The sequence below is a fragment of the Trifolium pratense genome, linkage group LG2, assembly GCF_020283565.1.
Source record: "Trifolium pratense cultivar HEN17-A07 linkage group LG2, ARS_RC_1.1, whole genome shotgun sequence".
NCBI classification, from domain to species: Eukaryota; Viridiplantae; Streptophyta; class Magnoliopsida; order Fabales; family Fabaceae; genus Trifolium; species Trifolium pratense.
Genome location: NC_060060.1, coordinates 63,790,614 through 63,816,872, shown reverse-complemented (window position 1 = coordinate 63,816,872; position 26,259 = coordinate 63,790,614). Strand labels below are relative to the sequence as shown.

General features: G+C 36.3%; 1 long non-coding RNA gene across 1 annotated transcript; it reads left to right on the top strand.

Annotated features, from left to right (window-relative positions):
• The first annotated feature begins 10,693 nt into the window (after positions 1 to 10,693).
• Positions 10,694 to 11,349, top strand: LOC123911379. Its single transcript, XR_006810492.1, has 2 exons — positions 10,694 to 10,865; positions 11,102 to 11,349. It is a non-coding gene; the product is annotated as an uncharacterized LOC123911379 (long non-coding RNA).
• The last annotated feature ends 14,910 nt before the right edge of the window (positions 11,350 to 26,259 follow it).

The following is a 26,259-nucleotide window of genomic DNA, read 5'->3' as shown; positions in this document are numbered from 1 at the left end:
CCTCAGTTGTTTGGGCTTCTAGGCCCAGTCCAGAACACATCAATCCATCCACAAGCAAGAAAATTAGTTAATGGATTGGATTGGATCCATCCACCTAATTTTAAAATCCAATGAATCATGTGGTGGGGGTCCTTTTCAACCTCCTTTTCCTCCGTTGCCGGTCCCGTTCTTGTCGCCATATGTTTCGTTGTTTCCTCCCCTGACTTGGATTTCGACTTGGGCTCTGTTTCATTGAGATTGTCTGTTGTTATCAAGTGCAATTTGCTGGCTCTGAAGGATTGGACTCACGGTTTCCCTTTGATTTGTCTGTTGGTTCTGTTCTACTCGTGGTTTTGTAACAGTAGGGTGTTAGCCATGGAGGTTGTTATCCTAACATCTTCATGAAAACACATAAAGATGTACTCGTGGTTTTTTTTTTTTTTGACTCATGTGGTTATGGTCATTGGTTATCTACATCTTAATGATAAAGATGTATTCATGAGTTATGGTTATGGGTTATTGTTGATTTCTTCGTCTTCTTCATCTTCGTCTCCATCTTCTCCTTCCATCTTCATAGATCCTTGTGAACGACGGCGCTCTATACCACTTGAAATTCCTGGCACACAGTGGACAGGTGTTGATCAAGGTGTATCAACACTTGTCTGTTGTAGACAGATGTTGCTACCGGTGCGCCAACACTTGTCTACAGAACAGAGCAAATAACATAAAACAATACAAACAGTAAAGTAAATAACACACAAGAGTTGTTAACCCAGTTCAGCCTAAAGCCTACTCTGGGGGATACCAATCCAGGAATGAAGTCCACTATCAGCAGTATTACTTCGAAGCTAAACTCACCCGTTTACAACTTCTCACTTAATCACTACCCAACGACCCTTCTACCTAGGAACTCCTAGATATGAGACCCCGTCCCAATTCCCACCTTAGCAACACAGACAGCGCTGCTATTCAATTCAACAAACACAACAGGTGGAGACACACTCCTAAGAAACTAGGATTCACTCTTGCTTAAAAGCTTGCGAGTAAACCACACAACACAATAGAACAATCTCCGTACTTCAAAGCTTGGGAGAAGTTCACAATTACAACTCAGTAAAACACAGGTCCTAAGCTTGCATCAATGAGATACAAGAAAGGCTCACAATTAACACTCTAAAACCCTAATAACACACGCTTTGTAAGAACACGGTTTTAGATTCTTGAAACCATATGCTTGCCTTCGTATTTATAGTAGTAGAACGACTTGGGCTTCAAGACAAAATTAGGGCTTCTAGAATTGCGGCAGCAGTGATATATTTCTGAAAATAATAGTTATATTTTTGAAACGCAAAAATATATTTTCCAAAAATATAATTCTTTTGGAAAATAAAACTAGGGTTTGGCTGCCTCATGAAACACATTAAACACGTGCGCCTTCCTCTGTAAGAAACCTTGAAACAATTCTTCAAACAGATCTTCAAAAGATTGAGTAGAAAATAATAACATCTAGCTGGCACGCGCAGAACAGAGTCAGGTGTTGTTCCAAAGTGTAACAACATTTGTCACAACACTTGGGGTCAGCACACTTGTCTCAACACTTGGCTAAAATATGTTTTTGCAAAATGTAGCCAATATACAAAAACCCAACAATCTCCCCCTTTGGCAAATTTTGGCTAAAACAATATTAGACCAGTATATAGAGAGATACAGTATTACCTTTCCTTCGAGTCAACATGATCACACAACTAGGAAAGAAAGTAACACATAATAAAAACTACTTCCAGAAGAGATTTAAGTAGCATCAGAGGCAATGCAACAGCGGAATAACAACACGACTAGCCTCATGGAACAACACAAGGGAGAAATAAACTCCCAATAGTAGATGCTAAGAAGTAGGAGAAATAAACTCCTAATAGTTTATCGCGCATCCATTCATCATAAGAACAACAGGAAAAGTAAATTCCCATAAACATCTGAGAAAAATAAATTCTCAGTTATAGTGGATAGTGGACTCACTAGTCAGGTGCCATAACACTTGACACAACACTTGTCATCAAACATATTCAGGCGATCAAGAGATAATATCACTCACACTCCCCCTGAATTCATGCATCCACACATTAGATAGAGAAAGAATATTCACTATTCCCCCTCAACACATGCATATTACTCACACTCCCCCTCAATACTAGCATACGAACATTAGCACAGAAACAGTCACCAGATGTGAGAACATCTGTCCACACACTATTCACACACACACATTACTCCCCCTTTTTAGCCACAATTTAGACAAACACCATGCATAGGAAATCATAGAGGAGCAGACAAGTGAATATCAGTGTGCACATATTACAGACCAGAATGCACACCCAGGTGCTAGAAATCCAGGGCCTTGCCCATAAAAGAAACAAAGAAACACCAAAAGTACATCAAATAAGAGAACATCAGAAATCATATAGAAGAACATTCATCAGAGTCACTAGTTCCTTGTCCTTCTTGTCCATCAGGCTCACCCTCAGCAGTCTCAGCAGCCTCCTCAGCCTTGAGGGCCTCTATCACACGATCAATTTTCAATTTTCTTGCCTCAAGGGCTCTGCTAGCCTCAGTCAGATCAGCAATCATCTGCTTCCTTGAAAGTACACCAGCCTGGACAGATGTGCCAACACCTGCTGCAGCATTTGTCCCATCCAGCAGCCTCTGCTCAATCACTAACACCCCTTTCCTTTTACAAGGAACATCAGTACTTCTTAGTATATCTGGGTGTTGCTCAAGGATGATATTGCATAGCAGAGTAGGAAGAGCAACTGGCTTCTCAACAGCATACGTCAGGGCATGGCTTAAGGTTTCTTGAAAGATATAGGACCCATAATCAAAGTTGGCCTTGGTACCCACAACATAGATAAACTTTCCCAATCCTCTGGCCACATCACCTGAGTGGGTTGTAGGCACCCAATTATGTGCAGCAATCCTATTCAAAACAGCATAAAATGGAGAGAGGGAAGTTGCAGCCAACTTAGCCTTGCTTGGCCATACCTTTATTCTTCCACCAGTGAGGACCTTGCAGACCTCATTGTCTGTGACTTTTAGAGGAGCCACTTCATCAGAATTTCTTTGCAAATATTGGTTGATCACAGCTGGTGAGAACTTAACACATTTACCACGAACAAATACCTGCCTGTATTCAGGACTTGCTGGATCATTACAGTTGTCAGCCACATTTATCAAAAAATTCTTTGACAAGCCTGCCATAGCACTTGTCCAAACCCACCACAGTTTTCATCAACCCTGCATACTCAAGAGCTTCAACAATACTAGGACATTCAAGAATATCAGCTTTCAAATTTCTTTCCAGAGCCAGCCTCCTATGATATACAAATTTCCATCTTGCAGACCCATTTTCCAGATGGAACGAAACATTATCTAATGGAGCATAGGGTACAGATTGGGGAACCTTCTTTCTTCCTACACTCTTCCTAGATGTGCTGCCAGATGCAGCTACATCTGTCTCTGGTTCAAAATCAGAATCACTAGTTAGTGTAGCTTTTCTTTTCTTAGTTTCAGTTCTAGGAACCACCTTACTGACAGGTTTGGGAGGTCCTACTTCTAGTCCTCCTAGCCACACTAGCTTCAGAATTTGCAGGAATAGACTTTTCACTCACAGTTGTTTTATTAACAATTATAACCTCAGGATTTTCATCTACAACCTTATCAGGAACAGTTTCTTTATCAGCATCCTTAGGTTGGGGACTCTCATCAGACTCAGAATAGTCCACTATATTATCCTGTGCCAAAGATATGGTAACATCTGGCACAACATTTGGCGCAGCGCCATGTGTTGCAACATTTGGCGCAACATGAGTCTTAGGAGCAGTTTTCTGAAGAGACTCATCAGCAACATCATCATTGGTCTCAGTGGAAGCACCAACAATAGCAGGGGAACACAAGAGAATCAACCATCAGTAGTTGATCAACTTTTAATACCAAAGAACAATAATCCTTTGCTCCCAAAAATAATAACTCCTCCTTGCTTGAACTAACTAAAATGCTCATCCTAGGTGATTTGGATGACGCTCCAAAGTACAGATAACAATTAACCATTGAACATAAGTTGAAACAGCTCCAATGTTCATAATCCCTTGAAGTGCTTTTTACTACAACAAAGCAAGAGTTCCATGCTCTCATAGACTTGATAATATCAAGTTAGAGTAAACAACCTCCATCCTGTTTCAGAGGAATACCACCATTCATACTGAGAAAGATAAATTCTCGATATAAAGATGTCAAGATATTGAGTCTGACATGTCTTCAAGGTCTTCCAGCTTCAGATTAAGGACTCCCCCTTAATAACTGCATAATATGCTGGTCAGATGTTCCAACATTTGGGAGGACATCAGTTCCCTTTTCAAGGAACATACTAGGAGATCTTTTATCAAAGCCACTAGAGGTTGGCTCTTAGGTCTGGAAAAATATATTGCTGATAACATCCTTCAGATCTCTCTTCAACCAACTCATATATGAGTGCCTTTTTGAGTGGACTTGAGATCACCCTCAAGTATCTTTGGCATCTCTAACAAGTTAGTTGGACCTTTCATCGAGTATCACCACACCAAAGGATACATCTTTAGAGAACAACATAGTGTTGCATACTCAGCACTCAAAATCACCAGGAGTTTTCCATCAGATATATGTGCAGCGGAATTCAAACTAGAAAACTCATCAACAAACTTCAGGCACAACATAATGACCTTTGCACAAACTTCACATTCTAGGTGCAACAGGTTAAAATAGGTTTGAAAATAAATCAAACCATACAACAAATCATCACTAAAGCTACACGCCTGAATAATAATGGACAGGTCTATTACACACCCTGTCATGAATAGTCCATCCTCCACTTCTAGGGACCATTCAACCAATATGAACTTCTCTAAGTTCAAACAACTTTTCTCATTAGATGGGGAATTAACATCAGTGTGTTCATCAGATACTTCCTCCTTATTATCAGTCATCACCTGGCTATTTTCATTTACAGGAACAGTCACATGTTTGGGGATTTCAGGAACAGTATCTCCTTGTGTGTTCTCTCGGGCCAAAGATGTGTCAACATCTTGCACATCATTAGTCTCAAGAACGGTTTTCTTGAGCCAATCAATCACATAGTCAATCATGACTTTACCAAAAGTACCAACATTAACATCAACTTTAGGAGAAGAGTTCATATCACATTTCCCTTGATTAGCGTGCACCATACAATGGAGAGAGGGAAAAGAGGCGGTTGCACGCGTTACATGCAGTAACTGCTACAATTCTTTAAATAGGCAAATACTTAGCTTGCCCCTTAACTTTCCAGATTGAGCTTCTTCTTTCAAATTCTTGAGAATTACATATGTAGATCTTCTTATGGTAACTCCTTGGTCAGGATTTCTAATAGAGATTTCCTTTGAGTGGTTCTTCTGAACTCTGATTGATGGACCTTTGTTTGGTCTCAAATTCTCTGTATTAGGCTCAAAGTCTTGAACAGAATCAGATTCAGCTTGATCATCATCTGGTGTTGGGACAGGTGTGACTACATCTGTCTCTTCAGCTAAATCTATACTTGTCAAATCAGTATCATCAATTACGACATTGATTGATTCCATCATGGTTTTCGTTCTAGAATTGAAAACTCTATAGGTTCTGCTGTTGGTTGAATAACCTGGAAATATTCCCTCATCACTTTTGGGATCCAATTTCCTCCTAGGTTCTCTATCGGCCAAGATGTAACATTTTGATCTGAACACAAGGAAATATTTTACAGTAGGCTTTCTGTTCTTCCATAGTTCACACAGTGTTGTTGCAGTACCTGTTCTTAATGTTACTCTATTATGGACGTAACATGCAGTATTCATAGCTTCAGCCCAAAATTTATAAGGAAGGTTTTCGGCATGTAACATAACCCTAACAGATTCTTGTAAAGTTCTGTTCTTTCTCTCAACCACACCATTTTGTAAAGAGCTAGAACAAAACTCAGCAAATTTAGAGTTTTCAAACTCCTTTCCATGGTCACTTCTAATTCTTAAAATACCACAGTCGTTTTCTTTTTGAAGTTGTAAGCAAAGATCTTTGAATTTATCAAAGGTTTCAGATTTTTCCCTAATGAAGTTAACCCAAGTGTATCTAGAGAAATCATCAACAACAACAAAAACATATTTCTTACCTCCAAGGCTTTCAACTTGCATAGGACCCATCAAGTCCATGTGTAGTCGCTCAAGAACTCTAGAAGTGGACAAGTGTTGCAGCTTTTGGTGCGACACTTTGGTTTGCTTGCCAATCTGACATTCGCCACAGATGTTGTCTTCCTGTATTTGTAAGTTTGGTAAGCCTCTGATAGCTTCCTCAGATATACCTCTTTTCATACTCTTCAGGTTAAGATGTCCTAGTTTTTGGTGCCACAACTTAACCTCATCTTCTTTTGTTAAGAGACATGTAGATACATTAACTTCTTCTAGAGGAACCCACAAGTAACAATTATCCTTCGATCTAACACCCTTCATCAGGATGTCACCTTCATCATTGCTAACAAGACATTCATTTTTTGTAAAGTTGACTTGCATGCCTTGATCACATAGTTGGCGTATACTAATTAGATTAGCAGTTAGCCCTTTTACAATAAGAACATTTTCAAGTTTAGGTAGACCATTGTCAATCAGCTTTCCTATACCCTTAATTTCTCCTTTAGCTCCATCTCCGAATGTTACAAAACTTGTTGCATAGGATTTTATATCCATCAAATATTTTTCAACACCGGTCATATGTTTAGAACAACCACTATCAAAGTACCAATCTTCTTTTGATGAGGTTCTAAGAGAAGTGTGAGCAATCAAGCTTTTCTCACAACTTTCAGCTACACAACCCTTGGTGTTGGTTACATCAACCTTTTGTTTCCACTCCTTCTTTGCATTAGTTATGGATGGATCAAGTTTCTTTTGAATAGTTTCATTTGGATACCCATATAACTTATAGCAGTAAGGTCTTATGTGCCCCTTTCTTCCACAGTGATGACATCTCCATGAACGATATTTGCTTTTGTGCCTTGGTATAAATTTAGGATTCTGCCTTCTTTGACGATGTGGAGCCATATGTGGTAACACTTGTCTGTGTGTAGTATGATGTCCGGTGGACAAGTGTGGTGACATTTTTCCATACATTGTTGGAGAGGGTTGCTTACTTATCTCAGGCATATATTTTCCATCTTTGTTGTAATCCTTAATTCTATTAACGCTTTTATACTCATACCCAATGCCTGTTTTGGCTCTACTAGGGGTAGGTAGTTTTTCTAGGATTTCATCTAGGTCAGTTCCTTTAAATAACATAACAACATGCTTCTTTAGATTCTCAAGATGAGAGTTCAATTCAGTTACCTCTTCATTCAGCTTAGATATTTCTGCTAGTTGCTCAAGCTTATCTGTTTCCAGATTGGCGATGATTGCCTTCTGCTCCTCAATTGTTTTCAACCCTTCTTCACACTTAACACCAATCTCAGAGATTTTTGTTAGATTGACAATTCTTTCAGTTTGCAACTTTGAGATTGTCTCCTTTTGTTTTTCTGAGATTCTGCAGACTTCTTCACTCCTTAGACACAGCTCCTTGTATGATTCAGCAAGTTCATCAAAGGTGAGTTCTTCATCACATGATTCAGTATCAGATGTGTATACACCTGTCAGTGCATGAATAGACTTTGCAGTATCAGCTTCTCCTTCAGAATCCTCATCTGACCATGAAACAGTTAACCCCTTTTTCTGTTTCTTCAAGAAGGTTGCACATTCAGTTCTAATGTGTCCATACCCTTCACATTCAAGACATTGGACACTTTTATTAAGAGCTGTCTTCTCATCTGACATAGGTTTTCTGAAATTTCTGTAAGTGTTGCGACCAGTGTCGGCTGCACTTGTCTTTGGACGTTTGTCCATTATTTTTAGCACCTTATTAAATTGTTTTCCTAGAAGAACCATTGCATCAGAGATGCTATTCTCAGACTCCGTGTCACTCTGTTGATCTTCTTCCTCAGCATTCGAGACAAAGGCAATGCTCTTGGATTTCTTATCCATCCTTTCATTTGTAGCCACCTCGTAAGTTTGTAATGAACCAACCAGTTCATCCAGCTTCATTTCTGTGATATCTTTGGCTTCTTCTATAGCTGTGACCTTCATATCAAACTTTTTAGGTAAAGACCTAAGCATCTTCCTTACCAGCTTTTCTTCAGGTATCTTTTCACCCAAGGCATCAAACTGATTATCATAGTCAAGTATGGTCATGTGAAATTCCTGAATGGTTTCATCATCATTCATTCTTAGATTCTCAAACTTAGTGGTTAGGAGTTGTAGCTTTGACAGCTTCACTTTAGAGGTACCTTCATGAACAGTCTCAAGAATTGTCCAAGCTTCCTTAGCAGAGACACACTTTTTGATGAGTCTGAATATGTGCTTGTCAACACCATTATATAGTGCATATAATGCTTTTGAGTTTGCAAGAGCAAGCTCATCCTCTTCTTTGGACCATTCTTCAGCAGATTTCAACTCAAGAGTTGGTTTACCATCTTTGTCCATCTTCACAGGTGGAGTCCACCCTCTCAGAACTGCCTTCCATGTCTTGCTATCAATTTGTTTTAGAAAGGCCATCATGCGGGACTTCCAATAGTCATAGTTTGAAGCACCAACCAGAAGAGGTGGTCTGGTAACAAACCCTCCTTCTTTGTCCATCCTTGCCAGAAAAAGTTTCCCTGGAGCTCACCCTAAAATTCAGAACAGGGTGCCTGCTCTGATGCCAATTGAAATTCCTGGCACACAGTGGACAGGTGTTGATCAAGGTGTATCAACACTTGTCTGTTGTAGACAGATGTTGCTACCGGTGCGCCAACACTTGTCTACAGAACAGAGCAAATAACATAAAACAATACAAACAGTAAAGTAAATAACACACAAGAGTTGTTAACCCAGTTCAGCCTAAAGCCTACTCTGGGGGATACCAATCCAGGAATGAAGTCCACTATCAGCAGTATTACTTCGAAGCTAAACTCACCCGTTTACAACTTCTCACTTAATCACTACCCAATGACCCTTCTACCTAGGAACTCCTAGATATGAGACCCCGTCCCAATTCCCACCTTAGCAACACAGACAGCGCTGCTATTCAATTCAACAAACACAACAGGTGGAGACACACTCCTAAGAAACTAGGATTCACTCTTGCTTAAAAGCTTGCGAGTAAACCACACAACACAATAGAACAATCTCCGTACTTCAAAGCTTGGGAGAAGTTCACAATTACAACTCAGTAAAACACAGGTCCTAAGCTTGCATCAATGAGATACAAGAAAGGCTCACAATTAACACTCTAAAACCCTAATAACACACGCTTTGTAAGAACACGGTTTTAGATTCTTGAAACCATATGCTTGCCTTCGTATTTATAGTAGTAGAACGACTTGGGCTTCAAGACAAAATTAGGGCTTCTAGAATTGCGGCAGCAGTGATATATTTCTGAAAATAATAGTTATATTTTTGAAACGCAAAAATATATTTTCCAAAAATATAATTCTTTTGGAAAATAAAACTAGGGTTTGGCTGCCTCATGAAACACATTAAACACGTGCGCCTTCCTCTGTAAGAAACCTTGAAACAATTCTTCAAACAGATCTTCAAAAGATTGAGTAGAAAATAATAACATCTAGCTGGCACGCGCAGAACAGAGTCAGGTGTTGTTCCAAAGTGTAACAACATTTGTCACAACACTTGGGGTCAGCACACTTGTCTCAACACTTGGCTAAAATATGTTTTTGCAAAATGTAGCCAATATACAAAAACCCAACACCACTGATATGGTTTTTTTATGTTTTTGGTATTGCGGAATTTGGATATATTTTTGTGGAGATGGGGAGAAGAAAATATATTTGTACATGGAGAATAGTCTTATGTTCTTGTTTTTCTTTCTCCTATATTCTTCATAACTATATGACTCTATATACAGAGCTGCATAAAAACAAATCATATATTTTAAATAACAAACTAATTCTATAAATTCTAAACAAATCCTAAATATTCAATTAAACCCTAATATTATTTTATTTTAAATATAAAATATATTTAAATCTAAAATTAATAAAAAAAATAGTTAGGCATTATTACGAGACAATATTATTAGACTTTTAGTAGTCACAATTTGTTGAATTCTGTTTTTGGTGAGTTTATCATGAAATTCTGTTTGCATGTTCTTTGTTGAATTCATATGAGAATTCCATTCCAATATCAATTTCTACAGCTTCCTCATTGCTTATATTTTTCCTCTTTGATTGCTTCCTAGACAGTATATGGACTATGTATATCTTAAATGATGTTTCAGGCAACTACAAGATACTGTTTTTATTTTACAAAATGAATTTATATGGACTTTCATTGATGTTGTTTTCAGGATTTTTAAACCTTGTTGAAGGAGAAAAACAAATTCAAACCTGGATGTTTTCAAGAAGGAGAAAGACAAATTCAAACCTGGATCTAAGGTAGAAGAAAATTAAGGGTTTGTTTAAGAACAAGTGGAGTGGCAGCAAAAGCTGCGTTTCTGTTACTAAACAGCTCGTCTAGTGAGAAGCATCATCGCCTAGCGACGACAGCAGCGTGCTCTGCCTCTGTATGTTGTTCCTTCCCCTATCCAACCATTCTTGATCGTAGGTAAGCAAACTCAAGCTCTTTTCCTTCTCTCTAGGATTATTCTATTCTTTTGGTGTTACAAATATCACTAATCTCATTCTTGGTAATTATATGTGGCTTGTTTGGAGAAAGAGGCTGTGATTGAAGTATTTGGAGCTGAGAATTGAATGAAAATGGAAGGACATGGCCATTTGGAGAAAGGTATGAAATTGGAGATTGGTGATTGTTAGAGGAGTTTCATGGAAACTCGTAAGTACGAGTTTTGCTACCTTAGTTTCCCATAATTAATAAATGCACGACAACAATAGGATTTTATGGAATTTAGAGTGAGTTAAATTAAAAACCCAAATTTAACTCTACTGTAATTATAGTATATGATATAATGTCTATAGCTAATGAAATGGGACTGTAGGTGGTTAAATTATCAATTTTTGCAGAAAAACGCAGATTATGATGTTGCCGATGATGAGGCTTAGGAGCTAGCTAGGTTATGAATTGCGAAACAGCTGGGTAACTTGTTTTCTTGACCTATACAATCCCGAGGTAGATTATGATGTTGCCGATGATGAGGCTTAGGAGCTAGCTAGGTTAATTTGTGTGATGTTACAATGGATTCACATTAATTATGATGTTTTGAATTGTAATGACTTGTATTTTGCTTGAAAGTTATAACATTTTGGATGAATGAGTTGGTATTTTGCTTGAATTGTAATGACTTGGTATTTTATTTGAATTATAATGACTTGGTTGAATGTAATTGTATTTTGGTTGAATGTTGAATTGTAATGCTATTTTGGTTTTTTTTAATTACAAAATAGGATTTAAAATATAAAAAAAAAAACGCAGGATTTTGAAAAAAATAAATAAATAAATAAAGTTACTATTTCACATCTGGTGACTTGGTCAGATGTAAAAGGTCCAATTTAATTAAAAAAACAAAATTGGTCAGCTGAAACACGAGAACAGAGGTAAAAGGGGATACTTTTACATCTGGCGAATGTCAGATGTAAAAAGCATAAACTTACTACTTCTCGTACGTCTACCACTGACTTGGGCCAGATGTAAAAGGGGGTTTTGGCCAGATGTAAAAAGTGTTTTCTGTACTAGTGAATCATGTGGTGGGGGTCCTTTTCAACCTCCTTTTCCTCTGTTGCCGGTCCCGTTGTTGTCGCCATATGTTTCGTTGTTTCCTCCCCTGACTTGGATTTCGACTTGGGCTCTGTTTCATTGAGATTGTCTGTTGTTATCAAGTGCAATTTGCTGGCTCTGAAGGATTGGACTCACGGTTTCCCTTTGATTTGTCTGTTGGTTCTGTTCTACTCGTGGTTTTGTAACAGTAGGGGGTTAGCCATGGAGGTTGGTATCCTAACATCTTCATGAAAACACATAAAGATGTACTCGTGTTTTTTTTTTTTTTTTTTTGACTCATGTGGTTATGGTCATTGGTTATCTACATCTTAATGATAAAGATGTATTCATGAGTTATGGTTATGGGTTATTGTTGATTTCTTCGTCTTCTTCATCTTCGTCTCCATCTTCTCCTTCCATCTTCATAGATCCTTGTGAACGACGGCGCTCTATACCACTGATATGGTTTTTTTATGTTTTTGGTATTGCGGAATTTGGATATATTTTTGTGGAGATGGGGAGAAGAAAATATATTTGTACATGGAGAATAGTCTTATGTTCTTGTTTTTCTTTCTCCTATATTCTTCATAACTATATGACTCTATATACAGAGCTGCATAAAAACAAATCATATATTTTAAATAACAAACTAATTCTATAAATTCTAAACAAATCCTAAATATTCAATTAAACCCTAATATTATTTTATTTTAAATATAAAATATATTTAAATATAAAATTAATAAAAAAAATAGTTAGGCATTATTACGAGACAATATTATTCTCAGCTTGTCTCTTGCAAATTGTTTGCTATGCATTTTTAGTGCTAAGGAAGTGGAGATAAGTAAAACATATTCTCACCAATTTTACACCTTTTTATTAGACCCCCATGTGACATAGTACAATTAGTGGCTGCACCTTTTTCTCACTCATCATCCACTGTGTCAAGTTTATGGCGTGTCTCTCTGTCTATTTTCCTGTACCAAGCTTCTGTCCAGGTAGAATCCAATGTGCTAAGGAAGTAGCCTACATGAATAATTTTTTTTATAGAGGAAACGAGAGTAAACTGTTAAATATCCTTCAAATTTTAAAATTTGTTAAATATCTTTATAAAATTTAAAAATAGGTAAATATTTTTCTGAAATTATAAAAAGTCAATCAAATTGCCCCTGATACTACTGGTCAGAGTCCACGTCAAGGGATAATTTGATTGACGTTTTATAATTTTAGGAGGTATTTGCCAATTTCTAAATTCCAGAAAATATTTGACGAATTTTAAAATTTCAAGAGAGTATTCTAAAATGAGCTAAATATTTTTTTACATATGAATTTTTATCGGCCTTGTAGATAATCTCTAGAACCTTGAGGACAAGGTTCAAGTAAATCAGTCAACAATGATAAAAAATTATATTATATATAACTAAGTGGCAACATAAAATCATGCCAATGCCTATGAAGAGATTAGAGAAAGAGGTGTTTATGGCAAGTAAGTGGGCACCAACTTGCTCTAATGGTGAACAATGGCAAGTGACACATGCATATAACCAACAACAATTTATTGTTGATGTTTCTAAAAGAACATGCTTTTGCAATTTTTGGGAATTCGTTGGCATTCCTTGTAGGCATGCTGTTGCAGCAATTGGTTATAGGTTAAAAGACCCATTAGACTTTGTTGATGACTGTTATTCAAGAGATAAGTATGCCCTTTGCTATGGTTTTGCTGTTAGTCCCATTAATGGAATGTACATGTGGCCTACGCCTAAACCACCTGAAGATGTTTATGAAATCCTTCTACCACCCGTGTATAAAATTGGTCCAGGTAGACCAAAAAAATTGAGAATTAGAGGAGTTGATGAAGATGGTGCTAGGAAGAGGTCAAGAGGTGTTGATTACAGGTGCACCAGGTGTAGTGAGTTTGGCCATAATACAAGAGCATGCAAGAGCAAAACTCAAACCCAAGAGGGTTTGAACAGAAAGGTAAATTGATTTGTTTTAATAAAATGCAGTATTTTGGTTTGATAATTGTGGATGACTAATATTAATGTTGTTCTTTGTTGTAGAGGAAACCGCCAAAAGGTAAAGCTAAATGTAATGCAAGTACTAGTGAAGTAGGAGGTAATGCAAGCACTGGTGAAGCTGAAGTTGTGGTTGGAACTGTGAGTGGTGCAAGTCAGTCTCTATTTGAAGAGATCTCTGATGAAGTTATGGCAACAATTCCTGAAGTAACTGTTGAAGACATTGCTGAAGCTAATAAGGACAACGCAGACCATGACAAAGACAATGTTGTGAAGGGCAAGGCTGTGAAGCAGAAATCTATGAAGAGGAAATTGTATCATGGGAAAAGGAAAAGAAGTAGTGAAAGGATCATGCAGCAAACTTTAGCAAAACCAATTGTTGGAGTTGGTTCAAGTATTGCCCAACCTATAGTGATTAAAGAGCCACATGAAGGGATATTAACACAAGAAGATTCAACAAAGCTTGAAACTTGTTATAGAGCCATGAAATATTGGAAAAATATTAACAAAAATTAGTGCTTACTTGTGTAATGTCGTATGACTATATGTGCTTATTTTGTGTACATTATGCACTATATGTGCTTATTTTGAGATTGCAATGACTTATGCACTATATGTGCTTATTATGGTGGTGTTATGAATTAGTATGCACTATATGTGCTTATTTTGGTGTTGTAATGACTTAAGCACTAGATGTGCTTATTACTATCTAATGAATGATGCACTTTAAGTGCAGGAGTTACCAAGTGTACATTATACACTTTATTCTGATTTTATTATCTTGTCAAGTAAGGAAGACCTTATAAATTAAGCCTTATGTTGCCGAATTTTTTATCAAACCAAGGGGATTAGGGCAAAAACGAAGAAAGTTTTCAATTTGGGCAAAATCGCGTTTTACGTTACCCTCTGCAAAATACGCGAGTTTTGCATTACCCCCCTGGAAAAAAAATTACAACTTTCTTTTACCTAGGTTCGTAAAAAAAAAAGTTTCTTTAAAAAAAAAGTTTTTTTTTCATTTTTTTTAATTAAAAAATAAATAATTACTGAGTTGGCAATTAAAAATAAATAAAAAATAAATTAATTTCCACGTGTCATGCCACGTCAAGATTCTTCCATGTCATATGCCCACTTGTTGAGTCAGGGGGGTAACGCAAGGAATCTTGATATTGCAGGGGGGTAACGCAAAACTCGCCTATTTTGCAGGGGGTATAACACTATTTACCCTTTTTTTTATAGAGGAAATGAGAGTAAACTGTTAAATATCCTTCAAATTTTAAAATTTGTTAAATATCTTTCTAAAATTTAAAAATAGGTAAATATTTTCCTGAAATTATAAAAAGTCAATCAAATTGTCCCTGACACTACTGGTCAGAGTCCACGTCAAGGGATAATTTGATTGACGTTTTATAATTTTATGAGGTATTTGCCAATTTTCAAATTCCAGAAAACATTTGACGAATTTTGAAATTTCAAGAGAGTATTCTAAAATGAGCTAAATATTTTTTTACATATGAATTTTTATCGGCCTTGTAGATAATCTCTAGAACCTTGAGGACAAGGTTCAAGTAAATCAGTCAACAATGATAAAAAATTATATTATATATAACTAAGTGGCAACATAAAATCATGCCAATGCCTATGAAGAGATTAGAGAAAGAGGTGTTTATGGCAAGTAAGTGGGCACCAACTTGCTCTAATGGTGAACAATGGCAAGTGACACATGCATATAACCAACAACAATTTATTGTTGATGTTTCTAAAAGAACATGCTTTTGCAATTTTTGGGAATTCGTTGGCATTCCTTGTAGGCATGCTGTTGCAGCAATTGGTTATAGGTTAAAAGACCCATTAGACTTTGTTGATGACTGTTATTCAAGAGATAAGTATGCCCTTTGCTATGGTTTTGCTGTTAGTCCCATTAATGGAATGTACATGTGGCCTACGCCTAAACCACCTGAAGATGTTTATGAAATCCTTCTACCACCCGTGTATAAAATTGGTCCAGGTAGACCAAAAAAATTGAGAATTAGAGGAGTTGATGAAGATGGTGCTAGGAAGAGGTCAAGAGGTGTTGATTACAGGTGCACCAGGTGTAGTGAGTTTGGCCATAATACAAGAGCATGCAAGAGCAAAACTCAAACCCAAGAGGGTTTGAACAGAAAGGTAAATTGATTTGTTTTAATAAAATGCAGTATTTTGGTTTGATAATTGTGGATGACTAATATTAATGTTGTTCTTTGTTGTAGAGGAAACCGCCAAAAGGTAAAGCTAAATGTAATGCAAGTACTAGTGAAGTAGGAGGTAATGCAAGCACTGGTGAAGCTGAAGTTGTGGTTGGAACTGTGAGTGGTGCAAGTCAGTCTCTATTTGAAGAGATCTCTGATGAAGTTATGGCAACAATTCCTGAAGTAACTGTTGAAGACATTGCTGAAGCTAATAAGGACAACGCAGACCATGACAAAGACAATGTTGTGAAGGGCAAGGCTGTGAAGCAGAAATCTATGAAGAGGAAATTGTATCATGGGAAAAGGAAAAGAAGTAGTGAAAGGATCATGCAGCAAACTTTAGCAAAACCAATTGTTGGAGTTGGTTCAAGTATTGCCCAACCTATAGTGATTAAAGAGCCACATGAAGGGATATTAACACAAGAAGATTCAACAAAGCTTGAAACTTGTTATAGAGCCATGAAATATTGGAAAAATATTAACAAAAATTAGTGCTTACTTGTGTAATGTCGTATGACTATATGTGCTTATTTTGTGTACATTATGCACTATATGTGCTTATTTTGAGATTGCAATGACTTATGCACTATATGTGCTTATTATGGTGGTGTTATGAATTAGTATGCACTATATGTGCTTATTTTGGTGTTGTAATGACTTAAGCACTAGATGTGCTTATTACTATCTAATGAATGATGCACTTTAAGTGCAGGAGTTACCAAGTGTACATTATACACTTTATTCTGATTTTATTATCTTGTCAAGTAAGGAAGACCTTATAAATTAAGCCTTATGTTGCCGAATTTTTTATCAAACCAAGGGGATTAGGGCAAAAACGAAGAAAGTTTTCAATTTGGGCAAAATCGCGTTTTACGTTACCCTCTGCAAAATACGCGAGTTTTGCATTACCCCCCTGGAAAAAAAATTACAACTTTCTTTTACCTAGGTTCGTAAAAAAAAAAGTTTCTTTAAAAAAAAAGTTTTTTTTTCATTTTTTTTAATTAAAAAATAAATAATTACTGAGTTGGCAATTAAAAATAAATAAAAAATAAATTAATTTCCACGTGTCATGCCACGTCAAGATTCTTCCATGTCATATGCCCACTTGTTGAGTCAGGGGGGTAACGCAAGGAATCTTGATATTGCAGGGGGGTAACGCAAAACTCGCCTATTTTGCAGGGGGTATAACACTATTTACCCTTTTTTTTATAGAGGAAATGAGAGTAAACTGTTAAATATCCTTCAAATTTTAAAATTTGTTAAATATCTTTCTAAAATTTAAAAATAGGTAAATATTTTCCTGAAATTATAAAAAGTCAATCAAATTGTCCCTGACACTACTGGTCAGAGTCCACGTCAAGGGATAATTTGATTGACGTTTTATAATTTTATGAGGTATTTGCCAATTTTCAAATTCCAGAAAACATTTGACGAATTTTGAAATTTCAAGAGAGTATTCTAAAATGAGCTAAATATTTTTTTACATATGAATTTTTATCGGCCTTGTAGATAATCTCTAGAACCTTGAGGACAAGGTTCAAGTAAATCAGTCAACAATGATAAAAAATTATATTATATATAACTAAGTGGCAACATAAAATCATGCCAATGCCTATGAAGAGATTAGAGAAAGAGGTGTTTATGGCAAGTAAGTGGGCACCAACTTGCTCTAATGGTGAACAATGGCAAGTGACACATGCATATAACCAACAACAATTTATTGTTGATGTTTCTAAAAGAACATGCTTTTGCAATTTTTGGGAATTCGTTGGCATTCCTTGTAGGCATGCTGTTGCAGCAATTGGTTATAGGTTAAAAGACCCATTAGACTTTGTTGATGACTGTTATTCAAGAGATAAGTATGCCCTTTGCTATGGTTTTGCTGTTAGTCCCATTAATGGAATGTACATGTGGCCTACGCCTAAACCACCTGAAGATGTTTATGAAATCCTTCTACCACCCGTGTATAAAATTGGTCCAGGTAGACCAAAAAAATTGAGAATTAGAGGAGTTGATGAAGATGGTGCTAGGAAGAGGTCAAGAGGTGTTGATTACAGGTGCACCAGGTGTAGTGAGTTTGGCCATAATACAAGAGCATGCAAGAGCAAAACTCAAACCCAAGAGGGTTTGAACAGAAAGGTAAATTGATTTGTTTTAATAAAATGCAGTATTTTGGTTTGATAATTGTGGATGACTAATATTAATGTTGTTCTTTGTTGTAGAGGAAACCGCCAAAAGGTAAAGCTAAATGTAATGCAAGTACTAGTGAAGTAGGAGGTAATGCAAGCACTGGTGAAGCTGAAGTTGTGGTTGGAACTGTGAGTGGTGCAAGTCAGTCTCTATTTGAAGAGATCTCTGATGAAGTTATGGCAACAATTCCTGAAGTAACTGTGGAAGACATTGCTGAAGCTAATAAGGACAACGCAGACCATGACAAAGACAATGTTGTGAAGGGCAAGGCTGTGAAGCAGAAATCTATGAAGAGGAAATTGTATCATGGGAAAAGGAAAAGAAGTAGTGAAAGGATCATGCAGCAAACTTTAGCAAAACCAATTGTTGGAGTTGGTTCAAGTATCTTTTCACCCAAGGCATCAAACTGATTATCATAGTCAAGTATGGTCATGTGAAATTCCTGAATGGTTTCATCATCATTCATTCTTAGATTCTCAAACTTAGTGGTTAGGAGTTGTAGCTTTGACAGCTTCACTTTAGAGGTACCTTCATGAACAGTCTCAAGAATTGTCCAAGCTTCCTTAGCAGAGACACACTTTTTGATGAGTCTGAATATGTGCTTGTCAACACCATTATATAGTGCATATAATGCTTTTGAGTTTGCAAGAGCAAGCTCATCCTCTTCTTTGGACCATTCTTCAGCAGATTTCAACTCAAGAGTTGGTTTACCATCTTTGTCCATCTTCACAGGTGGAGTCCACCCTCTCAGAACTGCCTTCCATGTCTTGCTATCAATTTGTTTTAGAAAGGCCATCATGCGGGACTTCCAATAGTCATAGTTTGAAGCACCAACCAGAAGAGGTGGTCTGGTAACAAACCCTCCTTCTTTGTCCATCCTTGCCAGAAAAAGTTTCCCTGGAGCTCACCCTAAAATTCAGAACAGGGTGCCTGCTCTGATGCCAATTGAAATTCCTGGCACACAGTGGACAGGTGTTGATCAAGGTGTATCAACACTTGTCTGTTGTAGACAGATGTTGCTACCGGTGCGCCAACACTTGTCTACAGAACAGAGCAAATAACATAAAACAATACAAACAGTAAAGTAAATAACACACAAGAGTTGTTAACCCAGTTCAGCCTAAAGCCTACTCTGGGGGATACCAATCCAGGAATGAAGTCCACTATCAGCAGTATTACTTCGAAGCTAAACTCACCCGTTTACAACTTCTCACTTAATCACTACCCAATGACCCTTCTACCTAGGAACTCCTAGATATGAGACCCCGTCCCAATTCCCACCTTAGCAACACAGACAGCGCTGCTATTCAATTCAACAAACACAACAGGTGGAGACACACTCCTAAGAAACTAGGATTCACTCTTGCTTAAAAGCTTGCGAGTAAACCACACAACACAATAGAACAATCTCCGTACTTCAAAGCTTGGGAGAAGTTCACAATTACAACTCAGTAAAACACAGGTCCTAAGCTTGCATCAATGAGATACAAGAAAGGCTCACAATTAACACTCTAAAACCCTAATAACACACGCTTTGTAAGAACACGGTTTTAGATTCTTGAAACCATATGCTTGCCTTCGTATTTATAGTAGTAGAACGACTTGGGCTTCAAGACAAAATTAGGGCTTCTAGAATTGCGGCAGCAGTGATATATTTCTGAAAATAATAGTTATATTTTTGAAACGCAAAAATATATTTTCCAAAAATATAATTCTTTTGGAAAATAAAACTAGGGTTTGGCTGCCTCATGAAACACATTAAACACGTGCGCCTTCCTCTGTAAGAAACCTTGAAACAATTCTTCAAACAGATCTTCAAAAGATTGAGTAGAAAATAATAACATCTAGCTGGCACGCGCAGAACAGAGTCAGGTGTTGTTCCAAAGTGTAACAACATTTGTCACAACACTTGGGGTCAGCACACTTGTCTCAACACTTGGCTAAAATATGTTTTTGCAAAATGTAGCCAATATACAAAAACCCAACACCACTGATATGGTTTTTTTATGTTTTTGGTATTGCGGAATTTGGATATATTTTTGTGGAGATGGGGAGAAGAAAATATATTTGTACATGGAGAATAGTCTTATGTTCTTGTTTTTCTTTCTCCTATATTCTTCATAACTATATGACTCTATATACAGAGCTGCATAAAAACAAATCATATATTTTAAATAACAAACTAATTCTATAAATTCTAAACAAATCCTAAATATTCAATTAAACCCTAATATTATTTTATTTTAAATATAAAATATATTTAAATCTAAAATTAATAAAAAAAATAGTTAGGCATTATTACGAGACAATATTATTCTCAGCTTGTCTCTTGCAAATTGTTTGCTATGCATTTTTAGTGCTAAGGAAGTGGAGATAAGTAAAACATATTCTCACCAATTTTACACCTTTTTATTAGACCCCCATGTGACATAGTACAATTAGTGGCTGCACCTTTTTCTCACTCATCATCCACTGTGTCAAGTTTATGGCGTGTCTCTCTGTCTATTTTCCTGTACCAAGCTTCTGTCCAGGTAGAATCCAATGTGCTAAGGAAGTAGCCTACATGAATATTTTTTTTAGGGTAAATAGTGTTATACCCATGCAAAATAGGCGAGTTTTGCGTTACCCCCTGTAAAATATTTTTTTGAGATTACCCCTTGCATTGTCAAGATTCCTTGCGTTACCCCCTGGCTCAACAAGTGGGTATATGACATGGAAGAATCTTGACGTGGCATGACACGTGGAAATTAATTTATTTTTTATTTATTTTTAATTGCCAACTCATTAATTAATGTGAGTTTTTAATTAAAAAAAAAACTTAAAAGTTGTTATATTTTTATGAACTTACTTAAAAGAAAGTTTTGTTATTTTTTTTTTTTTGACTAAAAGTTGTTATTATATATAAAAAAAAAATTTCTTTTTTTTTTGACTAAAAGAAATTTTTTTTTTTTTGACTAAAAGTTGTTATTATATATATAAAAAAAAAATATTTCTTTTTTTTTTTGACTAAAAGATTTCTTTTTTTTTTGACTAAAAGTTGTTATTATATATATAATAGCAAATACAATAATAATAATAATAATAATAATAACTAATAATAATAGAGTAACAAAAAAAAAAGAAAACTGCAATCACATAGTAACGCAAGAACAATCGCTTTGCCCTAACCCCAAGTTGAAATTGAAAACGAAGAACAATCGCTGCATATGAACGGAACGAAAACGAAGATGAAACCGACGAACATCAAGAAGAAGGAAACGGCGAACTCGAAGAAAGAAATGACGAAGAAGAAGAACGAAACTGTGAAGACGAAGAAGAACAAAACTGAGTCTGTGAGGAGGTAAGTTTCGATTTTTGAAAACCGAGTCTTGTAAGCTTTAATCACATAGTAGATTCGTTGTGTTTGTGGTAGGATTTGGATTCAGTAAATTCACTTTGGCTATGCAGTTACTGCAATCAATGAATTTGGACCCTGCAAAATTAGTGCTTTTCTAGATAATTTTTGCAATTAAGCATATCAGATGGAGAGAATAGAAATATGGAGATTTTAACATCACGATGTATTGTCCGCACACACACACACACTTGGTTTTTACATAATTCATATATGGTCTTCACGCGAGAATTAATCAAAATTGGGAATAGTTGTCACTCCTTTTTAAATAATGTTATTGATTAACTAAAACCGGCACTGTATATTTTAGGACGATAGTTTTTTCCATTATTGCACTTTTGCTTGTAAAAAAAACTAGACAGTCTCAGCTGCTGCTCCTGTAACGACCCAAATTTATTATTCACTATATAAGTGTTTATTTATTTGGTGACGTGGCTTTTAAGTAAGATAGTAACTTTAAGTTATTTATCGAGAGATTTAGTTAACGCGCGAGTTAGTGAGAGTTAACGCGAGTTGGGTCAAGCAATTGGGCTTGAGGCCCAATGGGTCTTGGACTTAAGGAGGGGGCGCTATATAGCCCATGGTAGAGAGAGAAAGACCATTTTTGGTCTTGATAGAGAAATGAAGAGAGAAGGGAGAGCAAGGAGCTAAGGAAAGAGCTTGGATGAGAGATTCGAGGAGCAATCGTCGAGCTTTCGTCGGATTAAGGTACGAGAGTTAGATTTCATATTCATGAGTGGTCATAAAGAGGGGAGGATGTCGATTCCTCCATTCCCAAACTCTTTCACTCATTTTCGTTTTGGGTTGTGGGATTTTCTTAATGAAAGTGAAATCTATTGATCATAACATGTTTAATAAACTCTTAACAAGTTGTATGAACGAATTTAATGGGTAAAAATGGGAATTTGTGGATCTTAGATCCAAGAACAATGTGTTTTATGAGTTTTGAGTAAAATGTATAGATCTCTTACTTTATGACGTGTTTTGAAGTAGATCTGTAAATCAATATGTTCTTGTATGTTTATGTATGTGTAGTAGACATGAAAACAAACATATTTGGGTTTTATAACATGTAAAATGGGGTTTTGGGGCCAAATAAGTGAGTTTTGGACCATTTTTCGTATGAACATGAAGAACATCAGATCTATCACGCGCAGCGTGGTCTTTCACGCCCCCAGCGTGACTGTTCCTCAGCACTCACGCGCAGCGTGATCCCCATCACGCGCAGCGTGATCCTTTTGGAAATGTTGTTGGTCGTCTCGGGTAGCATGATTCTTATCACGCGCAGCGTGATCATTTCCACGCGCGGCGTAGCCTTGTGTCACGCGCAGCGTGAACCCTTCACGCCCCCAGCGTAGTTCATTTTTGACAGCGTTGACTTTCGTTGACTTTTGTTGACTTTTGATAGCTTTGACCCCGGAACCTATTTTACCCAGTTTTTCGCGTAGATTCCGATTCCGGAAGTTGTTTTATGAGATAATGCATGTTTAATACAATTGACTTATATTTTGGTATTGTGTTAAAATGCGAAATAAATACATTGTATGTGATAATCGATGTATGTTGATGGCATGAATTAATTGTGTTTGTATGCAATTGTTAAATGGTTGTTGATGATGTTTGTTTAAATATCAAAGAAGTATATTAAGGTGTTAATCAACTTAATAAAGAAGAATATTAGAATTATGTTATTCTAATAAAGAATAATATTAAGGTATGTGTTATCTTAATAAAGAAGTAATGTTGGATAGTGTTCCACATTAGTAAAAGAAGAGCTTAATGCTAATTAAAATGATTGTGAGTGAATTCATGAAATACACACATGCATTCATGAATTATATGTGATATTGGATATTCCAATAAAGAAGGATATCGGATTATATTTATCCGATAAAGAAGGATATTCGAGGTGAGATACTCTAATAAAGAAGATGGTACCACATGCATTAGATATGTCTAGGGGACATAGCATGAAGATTGTGGCATTAGAATGCATTAGGCTATGTGTACATTTTGGTGATAATTGATATGTGACACTTAATTGGCAATGTTTGATGTTTATGGATTATGATTGATATTTGATTATAACTTCTTGTAGCTTATAATTAAATGAGATTGATGATGTATGCTTATTAATGAAGTGTGAGTATAATTAGGTTGTAACTTCTAATTAAACAAGATTAATGAAGTATATCTATGAGTTAGAATATGCATGATTTTTGATGAAGTGTTTAAGTATCGTTTACTTACACTTGTATATTTTGATTATGTTTATCTAACTCTCCGTTTTGTGTATTTGACTGGTTTGGGACCAGATTTCACAGGTTATGTGTTTATCGATGTTGAGTCGTCGGCGAAGCTCCGCTCTGATTGTGACACGGGAATAAGGGGTTTTATATGTATATAGAGTCCCTTGTCTAGGTTGTTTTGTATAATCAATAAATACACTATTTAATTCTATAATTTGTATAAACGAGTTTTACTAATTAATTACATTAGTATTATTTTTGTAAAGAGGAGTGTAATATCTCGAACCAACAATTTATCCCATTTGACTTAAGTCTAGAACTTTATTCCATCTGCTGCGTCGTTTTTGAAAAGGAAATTTTTTTTAAAGCCATAATAAAGACAATAAAGGGTTTGGGTGTTACAATTGGTATCAGAGCCCCGTTGTCTTCGGACTGTGTGGGTTATGTGTCGATCAGAGCAGGTCTGTGCAGTCAGACCAAGTGAGCGTTGTGTGTCAGTTACGTTTGTTTTATGAATTTACTTAGTGTTGTTTATTCATGAACTATGAGTGATGTGAATTGAATTAAATTATCCATTCTTTTAGTGAGTAGTTTTGTGAGTGCTATACTTCTATGTTTATAATAGTTGAATATGCTTAGAGTTTTAACCTTTGTGTAGTTTAAACTTGGTTGATTGATGATTATTTGCTAATTGTTGATGATCCGGCATGATATAAAACTGCATGTGACGATCCGGCATGATATAAAACTGCATGTGATGATGATTTGAAAATAATTTTAAAAGAAAAACCAATGATATTTCTTGATGATGAAGATTTTGGTGGAAATATAGAGTTATTTTCTTTTGAGTAAGTGAAAACTAAAATTTTTCATGAAAGTGAGAAGAGTAGGATGTTAGTGAATCCTAGTGTGTGTTGTTATATGTTTGTTTATAACATGTGATAGATTATTACTATCACCTTGAGTTGTTAGTATGAGTCATAGTAGATGACTTTGTTTTGTTCTTTAATTGAACTATGTGAATGTATTCTCGTGGTGAGAACTTATTTGAGAACATGTTATATTTTATACATGTTTGAGTGGTTGTGGTGAATTTTGTATGTGTGAATAATATGAAATGAAGATGCATGTACTTGATTTAATGTCTTCTTGTACATGATGTGTGGTTAAGATTACATATACTAGTTCGTATGTAAGTTGTTACATTAGTATATAAGGGAAACCGTATGCTTGTGTATTTTCTTGTAGTTGTGTGTATGTCAAGAGGACTGCACCGGGGTGTTTGTATAGATGTTTAGGTATCGTATTTTACGTTTACCCTTGTATGCGACATGCGTGTAAACGATGTCGATACTAGTTTCTTCTTGGGAAGAATATGCGTAGAGATGATAGAACGGTTAGGTGTAAGCACCGAGAGTTCTAGTGGAAGAGTGTAGGTGAGTTCGAGATAAGTGGGGGAGAAGATTGCATCCCTCCGAGATGTTTCGAATGTGAGAAGTTAGGATGAGAAGGGATGTTCTTGAAGCGGAATATTCAGGAATTGGTGACGTTGTTCGAAGTGGAATGAATGGGAGCAACGAGTTGTGAGAGACTACTAGAGGAGAAGTTGTCAGGCCAAGTGTTTCGCCGTAGGAGCGTCGGTGAGATTGGTTAAGTAAGATGAAGAGAATTCGGGACGATTGAAGATTGTGTGTTGTACTAAAAGTATGAAGGCATCATTTTTGTGGACCAAGGTTGAAGTATCTGTTTGATCGAAAGGAGTCGAATATAAAGAAGAGGGAGTGATTAAGATTCTTGAGGAAATGATGATTTCAAATTGAGTTGTCATCCAAGTGGATCAGATGTTGTACCGGATTCTTGAGTAAGAAGTTTTACGTGAGTCGTGCATATGGTAGTAGGTTGAATTGGTTGAACAATTTGGAGTTCTAAGTCTAGTGTGTGAAGTGATTTCCAGAAGAGATTTGAGAAGCTTAGAGAAAGAGATGTGAAGATTAATAAACCGTTGGTGTTAATTAATCGATGAAGGGAAGTAGGTTTTAAAGTAGACGAGAATGGAATTGAGAAATATCATAATAGGATTGGTATGTTTGTTGAATCGTTGGAAGTAAGGATTGTATTAGTAGTCGAGTTTATTCGAAGATGGAAGTAGGATAACGATTTGAAAGATTTTGTGAGAGGCTTGTCGAAGAAAGAGTGATTGGACTTGGATAATGATCGGATAATTAGTGTCGCATGTCGAACGAGAACGTAGAGTAATGGGAGGTCATGTTGGAAGTGACTTGTGTTAGGTGAGAGTTTGCGAAAAGAATTACCGCACATGTGAGTAGATGTTGTGTTGAGCACATATAGTAAGGAATTGAAGGCGAAGCCTAAGGTAAGTGTCGGAGAGCATTT